The sequence below is a fragment of the Pinus tabuliformis genome, chromosome 7 (assembly GCF_031772625.1).
Source record: "Pinus tabuliformis cultivar Carrire ecotype Pingquan chromosome 7, CPIR1, whole genome shotgun sequence".
Taxonomy (NCBI): Eukaryota; Viridiplantae; Streptophyta; class Pinopsida; order Pinales; family Pinaceae; genus Pinus; species Pinus tabuliformis.
The window spans coordinates 706110398-706134157 of record NC_142293.1 but is presented as its reverse complement, the minus strand read 5'-3'; positions in this window follow the sequence as shown (position 1 = coordinate 706134157).

Sequence of the window (23760 nt, the reverse complement as noted above, 5' to 3'; positions counted from 1 at the left end):
AAGGCATTCACTACACTGAAACCTTCTCCCCTGTTGCCAAAATGAACTCTATCCACCTTGTTCTTTCCCTTGCTGCCTCTTTCAAATGGGAAGTCCATCAGATGGATGTTAAATCTGCCTTCTTGCATGGGGACTTGCATGAAGAAATCTATATGGAACAACCTATTGGCTTTATAAAAACAGACTCCAGCCTTGTATGTCGGCTTAAGAAATCCCTTTATGGTCTCAAGCAAGCTCCTCGAGCTTGGTATGCCAAAATGGATAACTTTCTTTTAGAAAATGGCTTTTCTAGGTGTCATTCTGATAATACTGTCTACACCAAGAAAGTGGGCAAGTCTCTTATCATTCTTGTTCTTTATGTTGATGATCTTATCCTGACTGGTAGTGATCCCAACCTTATAAACCATGTGAAGTCTAGCCTTAAAAGGAAGTTTGAAATAACAGACTTAGGACACTTACATTATTTTCTTTGTCTTCAAGTCTTGCAATCCAAGGAAGGTATTTCCCTTTCCCAGTCCAAGTATGCCTATGATATTCTATGCCATTTTCACATGGAAGACTGTAAGCCCGCCCCTTCTCCCTTTCAGTCTGGAGTCAAAATTTTAGTCACTTTTACTTCTCCTGAAGTTGATGCTACCTTATACCATCAAATTGTAGGAAAACTTTTGTATCTAACCCATACTCGTCCTAACCTTTCCTTTGCTGTTGGCCTTGTTGTTCAGTTTATGCAAAACCCACATGAAATTCATAGGAAAGCAGCTAAAAGAATACTTCGTTATGTTCGAGGTACAGTTCAGTTTGGGATTCATTACAGTGTCAAAGTAGCTCCTCTATTGGTTGGTTTCACTGATTCCGATTGGGTTGGTGACCCTGATGATCGGAAGTCTACTGCAAGTTATGTGTTCACTCTTCGTTCAGGACCTATTACATGGGCTTGCAAGAAACAAGGTGTCATTTCTCTTTCTTCAGCAGAAGCAGAGTATCGTGGTGCCGTAGAAGCTAGTAAGGAAGCCTTGTGGCTTCGTCAGATCTTGTCAGAGTTTGGCTTTCAGCAGCAACATCCGACCACACTTTGGTGTGATAATCAAAGTGCCATTAAACTATTCAAAGATCCAGTCCAACATCAGCGCAACAAACACATTGAACTGCACATGCACTTCATCAGAAAGGTCATTCACGACCATGTTCTTGAAGTACAATATTGTTCAACAGATGATCAAGTTGCAGACATCTTTACAAAGGCTCTCACAGAGGTGAAATTCACTAAACTTCGATTTATGGTTGGAGTTCAGGAAGTTGTCACTAAGAGGGGATAGGCTCTAGTGCCTCCTTCCTTTTCCTATTGTGTCATATTTGTAAATCCTTCAATCCTATCCCAAGTTGTTCTTAAGGGGGGATGTTAGGATATTCCGACACATAGGAAATAGTTAAGTATAACTTGGTCTAGTATAGAGTTAGGTAAAGTGTGTTTCTTTACTATGTACATTTTGTAACTTACAATCCGACGGTCACGATATGTAGTGATCTGATGGTTCATTCTCTCCTCAGTATTACCGACACTTGATCCATGGCTTGACACCCGATTGGTCCATGATCTCTATTTAAAGAGCATGGAGGGTCATTTGTAGGTTAACTGTTCATGAGAGAAGCTTATGTAAAATTTCATTCTTTTATTAATAAATTCCCTGAAGTGGCCGCGTTGGCTCAGGCCGTGGACTGTTTCCCTCTTTGAGGGTTTTAACCACGTCAAAATACTGGTGTATTGATCTGTGATCTGTGATCTGTGTGTGAGCGGTGTCCTTTGGTGTTCTTTCTGAGGAACTTACCTTGTAAATTCCTACACATGATAGCCTGGAACAAAGAGACAAAGACTAAATCCCCTATCAGAGGAGGAATTTGCAGTAGAAAATATAGATAGTTAGAGGGAAGAAAGAGTGGAAATTTAGCAAACTTTCCCAGTAGGAGGAACATCCACTAGCTCTCAGAGGCAGGAGCTAGAAAGGTAGCAAAGTGTAGAAATATCTTCTTTTAGGCCACCATGGATTGATGCCTCAGATATTAAGAAAACATTCACAGAAATAAAACCCAGGAATGATCCATTGAGGCTGCAAGTTTATAACCAATATTTGAAGATGGCTCCCACAAATCAACAGAGATTGATGTCAACCTATGAAATCAAGGAAGGCAAGATGATAATGAGCTATTTTAAGCCAAATGTGCAGCAACCTAAATCAGCAGCATATTATCTCAGAACAAATTTTGAAGTTATATCCAAGGATATTCATCCTTTGGATCTGATTGAGTTGCATAAACAAACTGGAGAAATGATTTACTCAACCTTGATTGGTAAGGCAATGATGGCCCACAGGTTGAAAAATTCTTTGGATAATACTATTGCTCAACTACACTTGGATAAGGCCTCCTCTCAGGCCAAAGATAACAGAATAAAATCCTTAGAAGAAATAATTATTGGATTGGGCCATGATCCCAAAGATGCAAAGGCTACATAAGCCTTGATCAAAAAGAAAGATGAAGACATTGCTGCCCTAAGGAAACAATTAAAACTGTCACCCTCAAGGCATCCACAGATTGATGAAGTTATAAAGAAAAAATCTAAAGAAGAGTTGATGGATTTACTCTTAAAGCTTAATGAACGACTGAATGATAATGAATAGGAACTTGAAAAAGCATTGAAGGACAAGCAGGGAGAGTCGACCTCTCAGCCTCCCAATGTGATACCAGTAGTATCAACAGTAGTCCCATCAACTCTTGGAGCAGCATTGGCACCAAATATTCCAGTAGTCACAGTAGAGGCAGTTACAGGTATAGCAACAACAGGAACAACAGGAGTAGCACCGGGCAGCACTACTAGTTTGAGCATAGAGGAGCTAATAAAGTCAATGGAGGACCTGAAACTACAAGTTTCAGAACTGAATAAGGTAAAGGAACAATATGCCAAAATGGAACGAAGCTATGATCTCTCAAAGATAAATGTTGCAGAAAAGACAAGAGAGATTAAAGTGTTAGAAAACAAAGTGAAATCATTGGAGAAAGACCTTACATTTGACAAGTCTCTTACAGAAATCAAGAGAATTCTTTAGAACAACATCACTCAATCAATAAATGATGTTTGGCCATCCATCGAAGTAATTTTTGAGCAGATTGATCTTGTGAAGGCAACCCAAGAAGAAATCCAAAGGACAAAAGCAGAATTAGGGAAAATGCCTGAGGAAGCCAACAGGCTCATACATTTTTTGAATACTAGGAATAAGGAACAACTAGAAGAGTTGGACATTAACGACAGAACAAAAACCATTTTGGAAATCAAAAGGGTATTAACCAAGAAAACTTTGATGCAGAATTTAGAAAGAAGATGTCATGACATGCAGGCAGAGATTAATGCTTTTATGGAGAAGTTTGCTATTTTGCAAAGTAAAGGGCTACCCAGTCCTTTAGTGATTAATGACAGATTAATGAGGCATAAAGATTATGTGGAGAAATTGAATAAGTATGCAGGTAACCAAGCAGGTTCATCAACAAGTGCATCAGGAATAAAAGCATTGCCTACAGGTAGAGTTCCCTATGATAGTTTAGAGAACTTATTCTATGTCGAGCATGAACTGAAGCATTTGTTCCCAATTCAACCTACATTTTTTAGGTATACAAAAATAGATGAATCCCTGAGAAAGCTTCAGAAAACCAGAATACCACAGCCAAAATGGTGGGAAGAAATGCTTGAAATTTTGTAATTTATCCAAGGTAAAAAGTAAATTTTGATTTTTACTACATTCAGTAAAGGTAAAGAGGATGAAAAAATATCAACAGGTAAAGAGCATTAGATGCAGGTAAAGTTATCAGTAGGTGGATCAAAACAGAGTATCCAACACATAATTACACCAAGGACAACAAGAGGCAAAATCATAGGACCTAACTCCAGCACATTCTTGAGAATAGGGACAGCAAACCATTCGGTTACCTTATCAGTCATCTACAAGGTCTTCTGGCCCTATTTTCTTGAAAGATATGATTAGTCATCTCAGTTTATATCTCGATTTGTTATGAGATATTTCATTGTAAATTTTTTATATAAATACTCCCTCAATTGAAGTATTGAGGGTGGATTCTTAGACATTGTTGTGATATTGATTATTTTGGAATAAAGTGCTGTTGGACAAACTTTTGTATGGCTTGCTGGATAAAGAATCGATGCAAAGGACTTTTCACAGATTTCTTGAATCAAAGACCGGATCAATAAGTCCTCTATACCTTATGTTTTAAAGTTTTCCTTGTTTCTTATATCATCTATGTTTCATATCTGAATGATAAACGAAAAAGAGTAATTTGGAATATGCTTGATTGCACTTTGTTTTCAATCATTATTATTCTCTATGTTTTCTTCTGAATTAGGATAAACAATGAAATCTTAATTGCTCCTGTTTTCTATTTCGTTCATTTTGATTATTTAGTAAAGAATACTTAACTGCTCTTTATTAGTAATCATTCAATTTATCTCTTTAAATAGGCTAAAGGATTCTTAACTGCCCTTCACCCATTTTGAGCCCATTCCATCTATGCCAAGTTGTTATTTGTTCCTTGTTTGACCATATTGCTTTTGAAACCATCCTTTGTTAAGAAACCAAATCCATTTAAGCCATCTTCTTTGACTCCATTAGCCTAATGGCATAAACTACTCAGTCCTACCCCTCTGCTATTGAATCTCACCACGCAAATTCAAACAAAACTCCTAAACTTCACAACTAGCCTACTATCTTTTAAAACCAAGCTAAATCATAAAGGGAGAGCCCTCTCTGGGTATAGATTAGCTAGATTCTGTACCTAAAAGTTGGTTTGTGGTTATCTTGGACCCCTTTCCTCTTCCCAACAACTTCAAGGAAAATCTGAGTGATAACAGGAGGGAACTTCAAATTTCATAGCTTGGAAAGATAGAATGGAACATTTTTTGGATGACAATGAATTATTAGAGTACACACAAACTGATATTCCAAAACCAACAACATCAGATGAACAACAACTGGTTAAACGAAACCAAGACACAACAAACGCTAGGAGGATTATCCTAAAGGGAGTCAAAGACCATGTGGTTTCAGCTTTATAGAGCTATTCTAAAGCAGTAGTGATGCCAAGAAATTGGCATTGAAAGATAATCTCGAGAACATTGAAATGCAAAAAAATGAAACCATTTTTCAGTACCTATCGAGTTTCACTTAGGTTAGAGACGAAGTTGGAGGAGTTGGAGAGAGTGTGCCACCATTTGAGCTTGTGATCATATTATTTCTTCAGTGAAGGAAAAATGTCCTTCTATGGATTGAGGCTTGAGTATGCATTGGAGGGAACTTCAAATTTCATAGCTTGGAATGATAGAATGGAAGCCTTTTTGGATGACAATGGATTATTGGAGTACACACAAACTGATATTCCAAAACCAACAACATTAGATGAACAACAGCTGGTTAAATGGAGCCAAGACACAACAAATGCTAGGAGGATTATCCTAAAGGGAGTCAAAGATCATGTGGTTTCAAGTTTATAGAGCTATTCTAAAGTAGTAGTGATGCCAAGAAATTGGCATTGAAAGATAATCTCGAGGACATTCAAATGCAAAAAAATGAAACCATTTTTTAGTACCTATCTAGTTTCACTTAGGTTAGAGACAAACTTGGAGGAGTTGGAGAGACTGTGCCACCATATGAGCTTGTGATCATATTATTTATTAGTCTTCTAAAGCCCTGGCATAACTATCAGGACCCAGTTAAAGGAAGAGACAAGCTCCCAAATAGGAGAGAATTTGAGCTGACTTGGTGCAGTAGGAGATTAGAAGAAACATTAGAGATGGAGTCTCATCCAAATCTAATGAGGAAGAAAATTGTGCTCTATTTGGAAAAGGAAATAATTCCGAAGGCAAGAAGGCCGAAGGTCAGGTAGAATCCAACTAGAACCATGGAAAGAAGAAAGACTTGAGTAAATTAAATGCTTTGACTGCCATGAATATGGACACTATGCAACCAAGTGTCCACATAGGAAATCCAGTAAGGAGCCTGCAACAATAGTAGGAGATGCTCTAACATCTTAATTCGAGTTGGATTCCACCCTCATTTCTTACATGGTAAGTATAGTAAGAGAGAGTGAGTGGTACCTAGACTCTGGTGCTTCATATCATATGATAGGAAATAAGGAGTTCTTCAGCATCTTAGATGAGAAGGACCTAGAATTACACATAGAGCTTGGATATGATGTAAGGTATAGTACTGGAAGTATTGGAATTGTCACCTTTAAGACGAAGTAAGCTCCCACATTGATCTAAAGGATGTAATATATGCACCTAGTCTAAAGAAATAATAATTTTTTCTAGTTGTACTTGAGGATAGAGGATATGATGTGGTTCAGTAGAGGGAAGGCATATCCAAAGCATGTTGCTATTAGAAAAGTAAAATAAATTGGTGTCCGAGTTAAAAATCTTTACAAATAGAGGTAGATTTTTCCCTGTATGGAGCCATACCTCTAGAAGTGAGGTGGGGCAATGTAGATTTTTAGCCCCAGAGTTGCAAAAGGTTTGGGTAGGATCCATTGGAGAGCATCAAAAAATGCAGTATACTCTTCTCATGAATCATTACCCTTGCTACAGGGGTGCACAATATTCAGTAGCTGAAGGATCAATGTAAATTGATGGTGTCATATCTTGGGAGATAGTTGTAACATTAAGACATTGTTGATTCAGTATTTTGGATGTTTCTCAGTGGTTTTTGCAGTAGCAAAAACAACAATGAGAGTAAGTGTTAATTGTGTTACAATACATTCCTCTAGAGGAGTAGTATGTAGACATCTTGATAAAGGCTTTTTCAAGAGGAAAGTTTGAGTTCCATAGGAGCAGGATTGGGGTTTTTCATAACCATTTTCTTGCTATGATAGAGTGTTAAATTGTAGCAAGAAAAGGCATCATTTGACTTGTTCCTTTGCCAAATGGAGAAATTTGAATTTCCACATTAGAGGGATGACTTAAGTTGCAGTTAGTAGGAGTAACATGGACAAATCACTTAGTTAAGTCAGTCAATTTGAGTTTGTGGGCATGAAGTAGAGTTGTGCATGGGTTGATTGCTAAGTTCTAGCAATCTAGTGGAGTTGTAGTTAGTGAGACTTAGTTATATGAGCTCTAGTCATGAATAGAGTCTGTAGGAGTTCAGTTGAGTAGTTGTAACTATTGTTAACCCACTAATCTCTTAGTTAACTAGCCAATTTACTAAAAATAGCCCTAGTCATGCATGAAATTCAAATTTCCTAGTTGATTGGAAGAAAAAGCATAAATGTAAGCATTATTATATACTAGTCAGTGTACAGACTTTGCCGGTAGAAGATTAGCTAATTTCCTCAGGAATCACACAAGGAAATAGGAGATTCCTATTATTTAGGAGCAGGAATTGTGCAAGGAAAGAGGAGGAAGTTGGAGGTTTATTTTGGCTAAGTGTTGGTCAGAGTAGGAAGAGAAGGAGATCAACATTGTAGTGTAGGTTGAGCTTCAAGGATTGAATCTATCATTGCAATTGATCATTTTCTCATATAATATAATACGAATGGAGGAGCAATTTTTCTAGTTGGGTTCCCCAGTAGAAATATTGTGTTTTTATACAAAATCTATGAAAATGGGGTGAAGCCTACTTGAAATCCATCGCAAGCTTCATTCCTCTCTTAGATTGTATGCTCCAATCCTATCCGTGATCGTTATAATTAGAACCTTCACAATCAGACAACACAAGCCAAATATCTACAACATATATTTAGCATAATCCAATACGTTCATTTAATAGATAAACATGGTATTGAAATACATGAAATCATAAAATAACATATAGAAAAATAGTGTAATCCTTGTATTAATAGAAATGGAGAGAGTTACAACCAAATATATAGTTGATATTGTAGAAGAGCTCCTCTAAGTTGACTTGTCCTCCTTGTCACAAAGTGTGTCTATATGTCACCCTAATGCATGGAGTAATAACTCTCACCACAATAACATGAGGGTAGAATCTAGCTCCAAAATCCAACCCCTAGCTTGTGGATGATAATAAATATATAGAAGAGGATGGTAGGTTAGGAATTATTATCAATTTACCAATCTAGGCTTGAGATCCACTCTTGATGGGAGGATGAGCTCAAGGGATAAGGGTGAAATCTCCAAGTTAGGATAGGATAGGATTCAAGACTTTCATCTAATGTAAATGGCTATAAAAACTCCTAGAAGCTTCTGGAAGAGGAATCTTCAGGATTATTTTTATTTTTCCCGAATTTATAGAATCAGTGCACCCCCAGCAAGGGGAAACCTGTTAGTGATTAGCACAGGTTCAAAGAAGTTCAACCTATTGGTGAACACAGTAGCTGAAAAGGAGAAGGTGCATTAGGCCTTAAAATCACTGAAATGAAGCAGTTAGATGAAGAAACTTTGGGATTATGGAGAGTCAAGCTTAGATATTTGTGCAATGATGATGAAAAGGGGTAAAGGGATGTTGATTGATCTAGTTAAAAGGTCGTTGACTATATGTGAAAAAATGGCCTATAATAGATTCTCCCCCAAAACCAAGAGTCAAAAATGGCATCTGATGACTAAAGTGCTTTACCTTGTGACAAGTCAGGATCAAGTACAACGAGCAAGATCATTATCTGTTACAATACATTTACATCATGACATCTCTGTTGAGGGAGGCATACCCATGCTCAACATATAAGTTAACATTACATGTACAACGATCAAATGGACATGTCCACTGATGAAAAAAGGTGGATCCATGATTAGATGACTGTCTGTATGATCATAGCCATCATACATTGTGATCTTCTATTAATCCTAAAATCATAGCCCGAATGGATGGAACTAGATCTGGGGTCTTCTATTTCATTCACATGACTGTCCAATGTACAATTATAACTATGTGAATCAATGAGTTGGAGTTGAACATGGTAGGCACAATATTATTACCGACCAATGATGTAAGTCATTAACAAACCCGAGAGAAACCACCGATGATGTTAATGGCTCTCATGGTGCTGCAATACAATCCATATGGTGTGAATGAATGAGTTGAATTCAAACACGACATAAAATATTCGAGTTTAGGCTTCTGTGATCCATATCAAGTTAGAGAAAGATTTCGGCGAAAATCACATGGAATCTCATTTGTCGACGCGTTTCGAACCAACTAGTGTGGTTCATCGTCAGGACAAGATGAAGAAATAGATCTAGCTCCTCATGTTAAATAGTCTGAGCAGAGCCTCCAACAGCGAGCATATCTAACGGCTAGTTTGACTTAAGGACAAGGGTCAAAATTAATATAATATTTTAATTCGTAAAAATAAATAAATTAAGGTAAATGGTACGAGACCTAAAAATTAAAAACTATAAGTTAATTAATAATTAGTTAAAATATAAATAAATTATAATTTACAAGTATTAAGAATAAAATTTAATAATTAAAAATTCTAATTTAATTCAAAATTAAAAGGAAAATTAGTTAATTAAAAGACCTAAAGGAGGAAAAAAAATTATATGAGACCTAATAAATAATTTTTTTATAAGTTATAAGCTAATTAAAATAGAAGAAAGTAATTAATAATTTAAAAGGAAAATAAGTAAATTAAAGGATATATAAAATAATTTTTTATAAAAGTATTATTAAAAATATGTAATTAAGGTAAATAAAACTATAAGTTAAATAATAAAAATGACCGTGAAAGCCCTAAAAAGTATAAATAATTTTATTTAAGAATAAAAGGTACTAAAGAAAATCAAAGTTAATAATTAAAAATATAATGATTAGAAGGAAAATTAGTTAATCAGATGACCTAAATTTTTTTATAATCGGCATGAGACCTCATAAAAATTAATAATTTAACAAGGAAATTGGTTAAAGGAAGAAAATATAATCTCATCTAAAAGTATTAAAATTTTTTATAAGTTAGTTAATAATTTAAAAGGAAAATTAGTAAAGTTAAATGCTGTTGTAATAAAGGGTGGAGTAATATATAAATTAATAAAGTATTAATAAAATGAATGTTAAATAATAAAATGTAATTAGAAAAGGATCAAGAGACCTTATAATGAAGGAAAAGTTAAAAGAATAAAGCAATGCATAAATTAATTTTATTTAAAAACAAAGGATGATAAGCAGTAAAGAATTAGAAAATTAGTTTAAATCAATAAAAATAATAGGAAAAAAAAAAAAAAAAAAAAATAAATAATAATAATAATAAAATCAAATAAAGATAAAAGACATCAAAAACCAAAGAGGACGAAAAAACGACTAGGAAGAGAGGGTTGGGACCCAGCACCTACTGACTTTCCAACCATCATCTCTATTGAGATTGCTTGGTCTCTCTTCGATCTCAAGTGCTTCCCTGAATTTTAAAGACATCAAAAACCAAAGAGGACGAAAAAACGACTAGGAAGAGAGGGCTGGGACCCAGCACCTACTGAATTTCCAACCATCATCTCTATTGAGATTACTTGGTCTCTTTTCGATCTCAAGCGCTTCCCTGAATTTTCGATCGAAAATTCAGGGAAGCGCTTGAGATCGAAAAGAGACCAAGCAATCTCAATAGAGATGATGGTTGGAAAGTCAGTAGGTGCTGGGTCCCAGCCCTCTCTTCCTAGTCATTTTTTCGTCCTCTTTGGTTTTTGATGTCTTTTATCTTTATTTTATTTTTTTATTATTATTATTATTATTTTTTTTTTTTTCCTATTATTTTTATTGATTTAAACTAATTTTCTAATTCTTTACTACTTATCATCCTTTGTTTTTAAATAAAATTAATTTATGCATTACTCTATTCTTTTAACTTTTCCTTTATTATAAGGTCTTTTGATCCTTTTCTAATTACATTTTATTATTTAACATTCATTTTATTAATACTTTATTAATTTATATATTACTCCACCCTTTATTACAACAGCATTTAATTTTACTAATTTTCCTTTTAAATTATTAACTAACTTATAAAATTTTTTAGTACTTTTAGATGAGATTATATTTTCTTCCTTTAACCAATTTCCTTGTTAAATTATTAATTTTTATGAGGTCTCATGCCGATTATAAAAAATTTTAGGTCATCTGATTAACTAATTTTCCTTCTAATCATTATATTTTTAATTATTAACTTTGATTTTCTTTAGTACCTTTTATTCTTAAATAAAATTATTTATACTTTTTAGGCCTTTCAAGGTCATTTTTATTATTTAACTTATAGTTTTATTTACCTTAATTACATATTTTTAATAATACTTTTATATAAAATTATTTTATATATCCTTTAATTTACTTATTTTCCTTTTAAATTATTAATTACTTTCTTCTATTTTAATTAACTTATAACTTATAAAAAATTTATTTATTAGGTCTCATATAATTTTTATTCCTCCTTTAGGTCTTTTAATTAACTAATTTTCCTTTTAATTTTGAATTAAATTAGAATTTTTAATTATTAACTTTTATTCTTAATACTTGTAAATTATAATTTATTTATATTTTAACTAATTATTAATTAACTTATAGTTTTTAATTTTTAGGTCTCGTACCATTTACCTTAATTTATTTATTTTTACGAATTAAAATATTATATTAATTTTGACCCTTGTCCTTAAGTCAAACTAGCCGTTAGATATGCTAGCTATTGGAGGCTCTGCTCAGACTATTTAACACGAGGAGCTAGATCTGTTTCTTCATCTTGTCCTGACGATGAACCACACTAGTTGGTTCGAAACGCGTCGACAAATGAGATTCCATGTGATTTTCGCCGAAATCTTTCTCTGACATAAAATATGTCGACCGAAGTCCAATGATGTAAACCTGTTGCCGAGAATGAGGAAACTTTCCATTGATGTATGCAAGCACCAAGGTAAAAAAGGGTTATTTATAAGTCAACTTCCTAGATAATGAGTTGATGTCGACAGGAAGTGACCCTTTGCAAGAGGGCCTTGATGTATTCCCCATTAACGACATGAAAATGGGTATCATGATTCCTGCCAAAATGATGATGATAGAGAATTGGCTCAGGAATGGCAGACATGGAATGAATACCTAAGAGTATTGTAACATTTATCAATTGAATTAATTCTCTTTAACACATCAGCCACATTAAATAGAGTTAGTAGTATTGACCCAAATATGAAAATGGAGGCTTTGAAAAGGTATGATGAACTGAAAAACAAGCAGATTTCCTAACCGAACATCCACGAAGATGAAGTGAAACACTACCATGTTCAAGAGCAGCTTGCTTCCATTAACAAGTGGAGTACCTATTTTCCCAATTTCCCAAACCATTGTTGGTTAATACCTCTTTAGTTTTTAGCAAGATTGAGGAGGATAAAATATGCTTGATCTGTAAGTTCATCCTTCGGATCAATCCCTCCAAGTATATTTAACGAACCCTGAGAAGGAGTCATTCCACCTCATCATGTTCGATGATTCCATTAATGTTTGATGTTTTAACAAGTCCAACAAAGGTATAAATCGACATCTTTTTCATGTTTATAGAGTTTGAAAAAAAGGGAAAAATAAAACTCCAAAGGTTCCTATTCGTAGATAGTCTCTTGAGTCCGAAAAGACAAAAAACAATACTTAAGAGAACCTCTTAGCCATGCTTGACTAAGGTATTCCTGTTTTGTAGTTAGTCCATCTCAGTCTGAAAAAGGGTTAAACTTTTACTGAGTAGATGTAATTTCATTTGCTTTAACAAGATTGGAAATACAAGTTCTTGGAAATCTTTTCATATTTTTGGAGTCTAAAAAGAGCTGAAAGAGGATTCCCCATGGAGGAATGAGTGGTAAAAAGGCTAGCAACTGGTTCTGGTCATGATGAAACTACTCAAAACACGTAGAGGTCAAGAAGCTAGAAAACAAGACCACTTATCGTAGTCGTTCCTCAGGAAAGGGTAAAACATCCAAGTGAAAGTGTATGATCGGCCAAGAAGATGGTGATGATGGAATGAGAAAACCAAGGACCGTCCAGGAAAAATAGGCAGATAAAAGTGGAAATAACGAGAGGTAAAATGGGAATGGTTTGATTTTACATAAGCTTGAAACATGGGAAACTATGCTTGAAATTGGTTTAATTTTTACACAAGATTGAAACATGTGGAAACTATGCTTGAGATTGGTTTCATTTTTACACAATATTGAAACAGAAAAAACTATGCTGCTCTATTTTTACTCAATTCTAGGAACATGCCCCCCAAGCTTCATTTCTTTCACCTAAGTAGACTGCTATTTACTAATAAGTGGATGGAATTAAGGTTCATTTACAAGATCAAGTGAAAGACTCGACTGGAAATTTACAAGATCTAATTGAAGACTTGAAGTGGAAGGGGATATGTTTCATCTTTTAAAAATCTTGAAATAGGAAAAGAAATATGCTCATGGGAACCTTGTTTCATTTTTTAATGAGCTTGAGACAAGAAAAAGAACTCTTTTTTGTGATGTTTTTTTCATCTTTCAATAAGCTTGACTCAAGAAAAATAATTGTGCTCTAGCACCTTAATCATGACCTATAGAAGGCCATGGATTCTAATAGTTTCTCATTAGATGGGAGACAAAACTCTGGAAGGGATAAAAATTAAAGGATCCAATAAAAATAGCAGACTCCAATGCCCCTAGTAAATTGCTCACCATATCACCTACTAGATCATTAGAAGACACAGGCATGGAAGAGGTTGCCACATAATTAACCTGTGGCGGGGGAGATACCACTTGCATATAGGGACCATTTAGGGATGTCAGCTGATTGGGAGTCAAATTAGTACCAAAATATGAAAGTTGGTCAATAGCCACGATTCTTCCTTCATGCGGGAAACACATCACTTGAAAGAGTAAAGAGATAAGGGCTCCCATGACATAAACATAGTCACACCCAATGAGTAAATTGAAATAAAAAGGGCCTTGGACTACCATCACATTCATATCAATAGTCTTTCCTACCAAAGTAATAGGGAAATAAGGAAGGATCCTTAAAACTTGACTGGTTCCTCTGTTAAAATCCAAAAGATTTTGCGTAACATACACAAGCTGTGGAGAACCAAAACCTTGCCAAGTATTTGAGTATAGAATACTAACATATGTGCCTTTGACTATGAATATGCTAGTTATGGCCATTTATAAGCCTATACTATGATCTGGAAGGGCATGTAAGGAGGAACACAATATCGTGTCAGTCGACTCCAATCAAAGGAAGTGACCATACTACTTGGAGGGCGTGTCGTGGGAACAAGATAACTTCCCCCTTGTGCTATGGGAATCAAATAAATACTCCCATATATCATGGGAATGAGAGAAATACTCGCCTGCGTTGTGGGAACTAGATGATTTCCGCCCTAGTTCATTGGAATTTGAATAAACGAGAAGAACCTGAGTGGTATGGAGTTCACTCATTATGAGAAAAGGCATCAAATGAAGGTGGAATCGAGTTAACCATTTTCTCAAACAATGGTTGGTCAGGAATGGACTCATGGGATTCACATTCAAAGAGAGTGGGATTTACTTGAGATAGATTCTGATCAATCACTTTATCAACTAGTGGAGGATTATGGGAAAGCTTTCAATAACTAACCAGAAGACAAAGCTAAGAAGCCGTAAGGTGTTCCATCACTTTTGAGGCTTCATCCATATAAGGAAAAAGGTGAATTTGATGATTCCCTTCACATAACATACAAGGAAACTTAACTTTACCCTTTTCCCAAGGACCTTACTATCACTAGGTGATGATTTATCACCAGCATGATCTCCAAAGGCTGGCGACAAAGGCTGATGTAAGCCTACAGGTCAAACTTCCAATACCTTGGGAATACTAGGACAATATCTAAGAAGGTGATCACCTTTACATAACTTGGAAGGGAATTTAGCTTTGCAGGGATGATTGGAAGGTTCCTCCATACTAGTTGCATCTGTAGCAATTGTTGCTTGGTTTCCCCCTACTTATTTTTCTTATTATGGTTTGTTCTTTTCTTCTTCTTCTTAGCTTCCCGATTACTAGAATTAAGAATTTCACCAGGGGAGGACGAAGAAAGGGATTAAGAAACAATAGGTGAAGAAGGAAAAGGGTTAACCTTAGGAACAACTTGAGGTTGATATTGTTCCGGTGGAGGACTACTTAGTTGAGAATTAATTTAGACATTCAAAACCAAAGAAGTTGAAAATAACCAAATTTGGAAACCAATGGTAAATCCAAGAAGGGGCAACATTTCCATATAAGGATCACCAATATTTCCAAAAGAATAAAAAGGACTAGGATTCTGTCAAAGGAATTTCATTGACTAGTAGACTCGCGAAATTTTTCCATTAGCCTCAACCTTAGATCCACTAAGGAGTTGCTCCATGGGGAGGATGTTATTCCACGGTCAATTAATTTATTTTAGAAATTAAAGATACAAATAAAATAAAGGGGTAACTAGGAAAAAAATGATTACCAAGCAACTGTGAACTGAAATATACTACCTTGGTAAACCAAGGATTTATGTATAGGTAGAAAATCTCCCTCAATGTTGTGTTCGGTGCATCAAAGTATGCAAGAAGACTAATTCGGTTACCTATGGATGGATAGAAACCTATGGTGGACTTCCAAAATATACTTGACAATACGTGGAAGTGTAGTCCATAGTAGTGCCATCTAATGTGTAACCGTATGATGAGAGAATTCCCATATACTTTTCATGCATGGAGCATCATCCGATATATCCAAAGGTAAGTGGAGAATTATCTGATACACTTACATACGTGGAACATGATATCACCATCGGAATGAAGCACTGCGAAAAATGATAGCTCCTACATCTAAAGACACCAGAATATGTCTCTAGCCTAGACCTCTATGTGTGTCGTTAAGTTTCAAATGCTCCTTAGGTTAATTGAGTGAATTTTATAGTTTATCTTGAATTATGTTTTGATTTCAAGGCTAAAAACTCAATGTCCCGTGAACACACCTATGATGAAACCAATATGACAGAAAGAACTCTTTTCATTTTCCTTTTAATAATGAAAGGCCTAACTAAATAGGGGAAGAAGAAATCAATCAAAAATGAAACAAACAAGTGATGCACCAATCAATCTCCTTAACTTGACTTTTCAAATAAAAATCAAAGACCTATATGCAGTGGAAATAATAATTTTTATTTTCTTTCTTTTAATGTTTCAAATGCAAAGAAACATATGTATGCAATGTGATCTCTGATGAAAAGAAACCACACAAACTTTAACTGTAATGTAAAAGTTACATTTAAAATTCATCAATCAATCTATGCATACAAACCTTTTATTTTCTTTTGTTTTAATGTTTCAAATGCAAGGTAATATATGAATGAAAATGTGATTTCTGATGAAAAGAAACCACACAAACTTTAACTTTAATATAAAAGTTACTTTTTAAATTCAACAATCAACTTATGCATACAAACCTGAATTGGCAAGAAGAAATAAAGGACAAAACAAAATCTTACCAAAAAAGGTGATGACACTTAGAGGCGATTAACACTCGTACATTTTTATTTTGCAAAAGTGAAAGCAAAAACACAAAAATTCAATAAGGGATTGGCTTCCTAGAGACCAAGACAGTCAGGGACTTAAGGAAGAGCCACTGGAACAAAGTTGGATATAGATAAAATCACAAAAAATAAATTTCTGCATGAAGAGGGACTAATGCAAGTGATAAAGGGGCACCAGTTCTCTACAACATAGGCATAGATAAGGCTCAGGAGAATTGAAATTCTCTATCACTATACCATAGGGAGCACTGATTAGGGGTTGCAAGATTCCAACACAAAAAATGAAATTTAAACTCAATGAAATTACTTTTTAGGTCTATTCTTGACCGAATAAGATAGTGAAGGTTTGAATAAGAGATAAAATAAGCACTAAGGACAATGAAACCACCCAGGTAATATACCAATCCCCAGTATGGTTGTCAATGTGTCATACAAATCAATGACTGCAGATAGAAGTGTATTCCCTGTGTCTGTTGGACTGACCTAGAAAAATAGTAAGCAAGGATTATAATGTCTTCCTTAAAGTAAATGGACAATGGGATGAAGCCTACTTGGAATCTATTGCAAGCTCCGTTCCACTCTTAGCTTGTATGCTCCAATACTAGCCTCGATTGCTATAATTAGAACCTACATAATCAGACAATACAATGCAAAGATCTCTAACATCTATGTATCATAATCCAATCACTTCATTCAATAGATCAACATGGTATTGAAATACAAGAAATCATAACTTCACATATAGGAAAACAATGTACTCCTTGTATTAATAGAAATGGAAAGAGTTACAACCAAATATAGATTTGATCTTGTAGAAGAGCTCCTCTAACTTGACTTGTCCTTCCTTGTGACAAAGTATGTCTCTATGTCATCCTAATGCATCGAATAATGAATCTCACCACAACAACATGAGGGTAGAATATATCTCCAAAATCCAACCTCTATTCTGTGGATGGCAGTAAACATATAGAAGATGATGATATGTTAGGAATTCTTATCTATTTACCAATCTAGGCTTGAGATACACTCTTGATGGGATGATGAGCTCAAGGGATAAGGGGTAAAATATCCAAGGTAGGATAGGGTAGGATTCAATACTCTCATGCAAGGTAAATGATTATAACAATTGCTAGATGTTTCTAGAAGAGGATGGTTTGGGATTCTTTTTATTTTTACCAAATTCCTAGAATCAGTGCACCCCTAGCAAGGGAAAAACCTATAGGTGATCAAAAAGAGTCCAAAGAAGGTCAACCTACTGGTGAACATAGTCTCCTAAAGGGATAGTGTGCATTGGTCCTTAAAATCATTGAAATGAAGTAGTTACAAGCATAAACTATGAGATGAGGGAGAGTCACACTTAGGGCTTTGTGCAATGATGATGACTAGGGTTAAAAGTATGTTGATTAATCCAATTAATAGGCCTATTGACTAGATGTGAAAAATGGCCTATAACAAAGTTCGTTGTGATTGAATGATTGCATGTGTTTTTATTGTATATTTTCCCTTCCTAGATTAAGTAGAAGAAATTTGTGTCTATTTGTTTTAGTCTGAATTCATTAGAAACCGCAAATTTCGAGTTATTTATAAACAAAGTTCATTTCCTCCTTTTTATTGATCAACTCCTGCTTTAAGAGTCCATTCTCCTTCTCTACTCAATGCACTCTCTATGTTTTTCTCTACCTTACACTACGCTACTACTCTTTCCTTTACACTCTATTCACACACATATTGACAACATGTGCTTCATTTAATCCTCCTTCAACTCAAGGAGGTACTTCAATTCATTCTAGCTGTAGTTCATTGTAGTTCTGCTCTAACACTATGTTCCTTAACTTTGGAATGTCCAACAACTCTTATTTAATTTCACCAATTGTGTTTTTTATTTAAACCTTCTCTATCATTAGTTAGAATTGTGCTAGCTCGCAATCTCAATCTTGTGTTGCATTCTCTATGAGTGGTTATATGTCACTTCTTATGAACTATTGAATCATTACAACTACACAATATGATACAGTCAAACTACTAGAAATAATCCAATTACTTTTCATACTTAGCTTTGGCTCCAAATTCTAACTTCCATTCTCACATGTTTTCTGTTTTTCTTCTAATTGGAGAGTTAAGCTGTCTTTTGTTTTAATTCCATCTTCTAGTTTTTATCTTTGATAAAAAAAATCCTAATTTCTTTAGTTATAGATACCTTATTCAGATCACAACAACTTCTCTTTTAGTTTCTTGTTCATTCTTCTAGCCTCATTTGACTCATTAAGAGCACTAGTGAGCTAGCCTTCAAGATCCACTACTCCTTCTTCTTATTCTCCTTCTTCATCTTCAAAGTATTTGATATTTTGTTTCTTGGATTCAGCCTCAAGTGCCATAAGTATAAATTCATTTGACTCACCCACTAAAGAATCCTCACTATCTGATTCTAGTGCAAAGTTATCCTCTTTGGAGTAGAACCCCTTCTTCTAAAATAACTTCTTTTAATATTTTTGAGCTTTGTCTTTGGGATTTTGATATTTTTCCTTTTTTGACTTCTTTGTAAGGAAACTTGAATGTAAAATGTCAAACTCTTCCACAATCAAATCATTTTAAGGGAAACTTGCCTTTGTACTCTCTTGACCCACACTTTAGTTTACTGGAAAAATGATGCAACTCCTAGTTACACTTCCAACAGGAATATTATTTTTGATCCCTCTACTCCTTAGCCTTCTTAGACACCTTGAAAGCTTCCTCACTTAGTTCAACCTTCCCTTTCCCTACTCTAATCTCATAGGATGTGAGAGTATTGAGCAATTGGTTCATAGTGAGACTTTTCAAATATGTCATTTTCTCAATGGTTGAGATCTTGGCATTGAATCTCATAGGAAAATATCTAAAGACCTTATCAACAATTACATATCCTCTGACAGGTTCACCAAGTCCTCTAATAATTTTAGTTACTTCACCAACTATAAGGAAATACTTTTCTATACTATCTTCTTCGCTCATCCTTAAGCTCTTGAACCTCATCCTAAAGGTTTGAAGTTTGGCTTGCTTAAATTTCTCATCTCCTTCATGGCTCTAATTAAGCTTGTCCCACACTTCCTTGGCTGACTTACAATGCATAACCTTCACAAGTTCATATTGACTAAGACCAAAGAGAATTACATTCATTCCCTTTTGCATTATTTCCATACACCCTTTTACCATTTGCATTAGTAGGAGGGACTACAGAAACAACAAAATATAACAACAAAAAGCTCCAAAAATCTACCCCTAGGGACATGAGATAAGCTTCCATTTTGACTTTCCAAAAACCTGCATAGTTTGTCCCATTAAAGATTGGAGTCTTACTTGAGTAAGAATCTTGAATATCTTGTCTAGACATGATTTCTTATAAATCATCCTTCTAGTAGTTAAATTGTTCTTGAAGAAGCTTTTCTCTAATATCAGTTGGAATAAGGAATTATTGAAGGGGGGGGGGGGGGGTTTAAATCAATAATTAGTGGAGTTTTTCTTATTTTAAGTTCCATTCTTAATTTACTTTCACTCTTATAAATTACTTATGTGAGAATTCATAATACAATGCATAAGCAACAATGTAAACCATTCACCTAAACACACAATCCATCAATTGAGAAATATGCACATATTGACAAAGATATTTTTACTTGGAAGCCTAAAGGGAGAAAAGCACCAATATATTTGTTATTATGATGTAATTTAAGCTCATATTTAATTACATCAAGTTGTTTGTGAGAACCCACTCATAGGAGGCCCCTACTTGCCAAGAGGCACCAAGCTCTTGTGAATGCAGGCTACCACCTCCTCTAGCCAACTGTTCTATTTTTCATACAATTTTCAGACTGAGAAAATAGAGGCCTATAAAAATGCAAAAAAATATAAAACTTGGTAAAATCTTCAGACAACACCTTCCTCTCTTCTCTGTAGTCCTTCTTTTCACTAGGCACTTCATAACTCAATCAGCTACAACCTCAGCCCTTAATAGCTATGTACAATTATCATCTCTCAACCACCATCATCATTATGCTCACACCTGGTTATTTACGACCCATCACACACTTTAATCTATGAATAATGTTTCTTCCCTAATGACTCAATGTTTTCTAAGCCTTTCTGCTAACAACAAACATAGAGAACAACACTTCCTCTGATATCATCAACCATCGCATTCAATTCATATAGTGGCACACTGGTCTTCAATTAAAAACATGATTATGGGCTCAATCTAATTGAAAAGGGATGACTTCTTCAATCTCCTAATTGCATTTCTTGTTGGGCACACACAAATTTTCAGTACTGATAAATTACGTATGGGTAGAATTTCCTTAGCCATCATCAACAATCATGGCCTCTATTGCATCTTTCTCAGGCTCTCAAACTTTGATTGCATGCAATGAGAGGTTTAAGTACACAACATGGTTCTCCTTGCTCATTAAATGGGTTGATGCATAAATGTTATCATCAAGATAACATTCATTGCTATGGTCAATTCTCCATTAATGCTTTGATCATTGTGGCCCTTGTTTCCTTGGATAAACTATCTCTGGTGCGTTGTTAAGCTTGCTGGAGCCTTCAAATGTTGTCGACTCGTTTAATGCCTGCATGGTATAATTATGGTTGTTAGCCAATTTAAAATTACTGCCAATTATGGAGGGATCTACCAAAGAGCTACCAACTTATTTATATTCCTTTATAACATATGCATGCAGTGATTTTTATTGCAAATAGCACGAAGGCCCTTCGTTGCATCAATAGACATAAAAATTACACAATAGCTCTCAAGCACCTCTCTGAACTACAACCTCGAGAGTTTAATTTCCATGATTTAAACCTTCACGCCCTTAGTCACAAAACATACCATGTCCTATCTCTAAAGATTTAGCCCCAAGTTCCTTTGTCGCAAAGCTCCACTATTTCCCCTTTAATCTCCTTCAGAGATTTGCCTTGTTGTGTGAGTTTTCACGTGGGTCTACTTTTCCACCTTTTTATTGGTCTTGTTCTTCCACTTTGTATAGCATCATCTCCCTCTTTTCTTATCTCATTCATTTCTTGGCATTCCTTTTTTTTTCTTCGTGGTAAGGCTTCAGGGATGAGTGATCCTAGTGAGTCCACCTTCGTGTTCATCGACCAATCAAATGATAGCTAGGGCGAGTTGTCTGCCAAATGTGTCTGATGCCTCGTCAACCCGTAACTCCTCTACAAGCTTCATTTGAAGCTCTCGGGGAGTAGGCCTATGGGATGACATCATAATTACGTCACTATTTCCATGTGGAGGCACATTATTTGTCAAAGTGTCAGACATTTTTGGCCCACTTGGTTACCCAAAAATGTCGAATTTGCATGCCAATCCTCCATACTAACCTCATGTTGACATCCTCATGTCCAATAAAATGTTTCCAAGCATATACCATGAGGAGAGAGAAATGGTTTTAAGCCTTGCATTTTTTTTACAAATTCCTTTGTTAAATTTCTAGGTGGCCTGACCTATTCTTTGACATGGAATTGCTTTGTCTTGCTACGTTCCTTCCATGTTTCTTAAATCTTCCATTCTAAGCCTTCAACTCTGTGACCCTTTAAAATTTTTGGTGTACACCCACCAGGATGACATTATCCCTAGCTTGAGTCATCCCTGTGTTTCCTTAAGCGCTCAACCTTGAACCTTTCAAGAAAAGTCCATCGAGATTGTGTTTAAAGTGGGGTCCACCACTGGCCAATAAAAAAGCTCCCCACTTCTTCTTTGTCTCCCAACGTTCATCCAATTCTCATTTAGCGTCTCCACTTGCAGCTCTACTGAATTTGGTGAAAAGTGCTAAAATTTGTCACCACTTTGACCCTTCTCCATGATTAACTCTTGCAACTTGGACTTTGGGCTACCTAGGATTTCACTAGAAATAAGTTGTAATCCAGGAGGCCATTTTTGGATTTCAATATACCATTAGAAATATATTTCTAAGCACTAAATAACTATGCCATCTCGAAGAGCATCTAAGCTACAATCTTCACAAGAAAAAATCCTCCAAAGTCTGAACCAACAAACCATCATAGATACATTATTTTATAGCTCCTTTACCTATCCTGCTACTATATAATGGCTCTCAACTGAATATTGTAGCAAACATAGGACTCCCCATAAGATTGACAAACCATGCATTCGTTCACCTTTCTCATTTGAAATCAATTTCAACATGATGCTCAACAAATAAAAAGATTTATTCATAATATAAATTTTAATTAGAAAATTATTTAATTCAAATCGAGGCCTTCATAGCCACTAAGTTCAAACAATAATAAAAATAGTCATGTCTTTTAAAATCAAAGCACAAGGGTATCCTCCCATTTCATGATTGAGAGAAAATCATTCTCGAAAATAACAAAGGATGTGAAGCATTTTGATACTTTCAAACTAAAAATGACGACGATAAAACTTAGGTACTCCATGACACCAGAAAAGCATGAAAGCACTTAGGGAAAATGCTGAAAACACTTGGATAATCTCAATTTTATTCTAGATTGGTTAAATGTTAATTTAATCAAGGCCAAAATCAATATTTAGAACATGTGATTCCCAAAGAATGAATTGGAATGGACTATGAAAAGGGAAAAACAATCCTTGATTTTCATATACCTGAGGGATGTAAGGGACATCAGTTCATTATGGGGTTATAGAATAATATTATAAATTCATTGAAGGTTTCACTACTTGGCCTATTTTATAAAATATTGACCAAAGACAAGAGATAATTTTACCTAGAACTAAAAATGACTAGAAAGTTGTTGGGTGTGTGTTATATACTTTCCATGAATAGTCGCTCTTGTGGGGGGGTTACAGGGGGGGGGAAAGCCCCCTTTGTTCATTGCGTCGGGCCCAAGCCCCTCTATCAGGGGGTTTGGGGGGGGCAGTAGACCCCATGTACGGGGTCTCAGGAAGAACCCCAGGAAACATTTTTTAGACCCTATATTAAGTGGGAGGATCTACCTATGGTTTTGTGCATGGGTTTTCCACATGGTTTTGGACATGTCAATTTTATTCCCATGGTGTTTTGTAGATCTAGTCAAGAGAACCATGGTTATGTTCTAATATAGGGTTAATGGATTAGGGTTTATGTATGAATGCTTCAACATGTGTATATATGTGTGTGTGTGTGTGTGTATATATATATATATATATATATATATATATATATATATATATATATATTGTAACATTGAAAGGAACATGATGAGAAA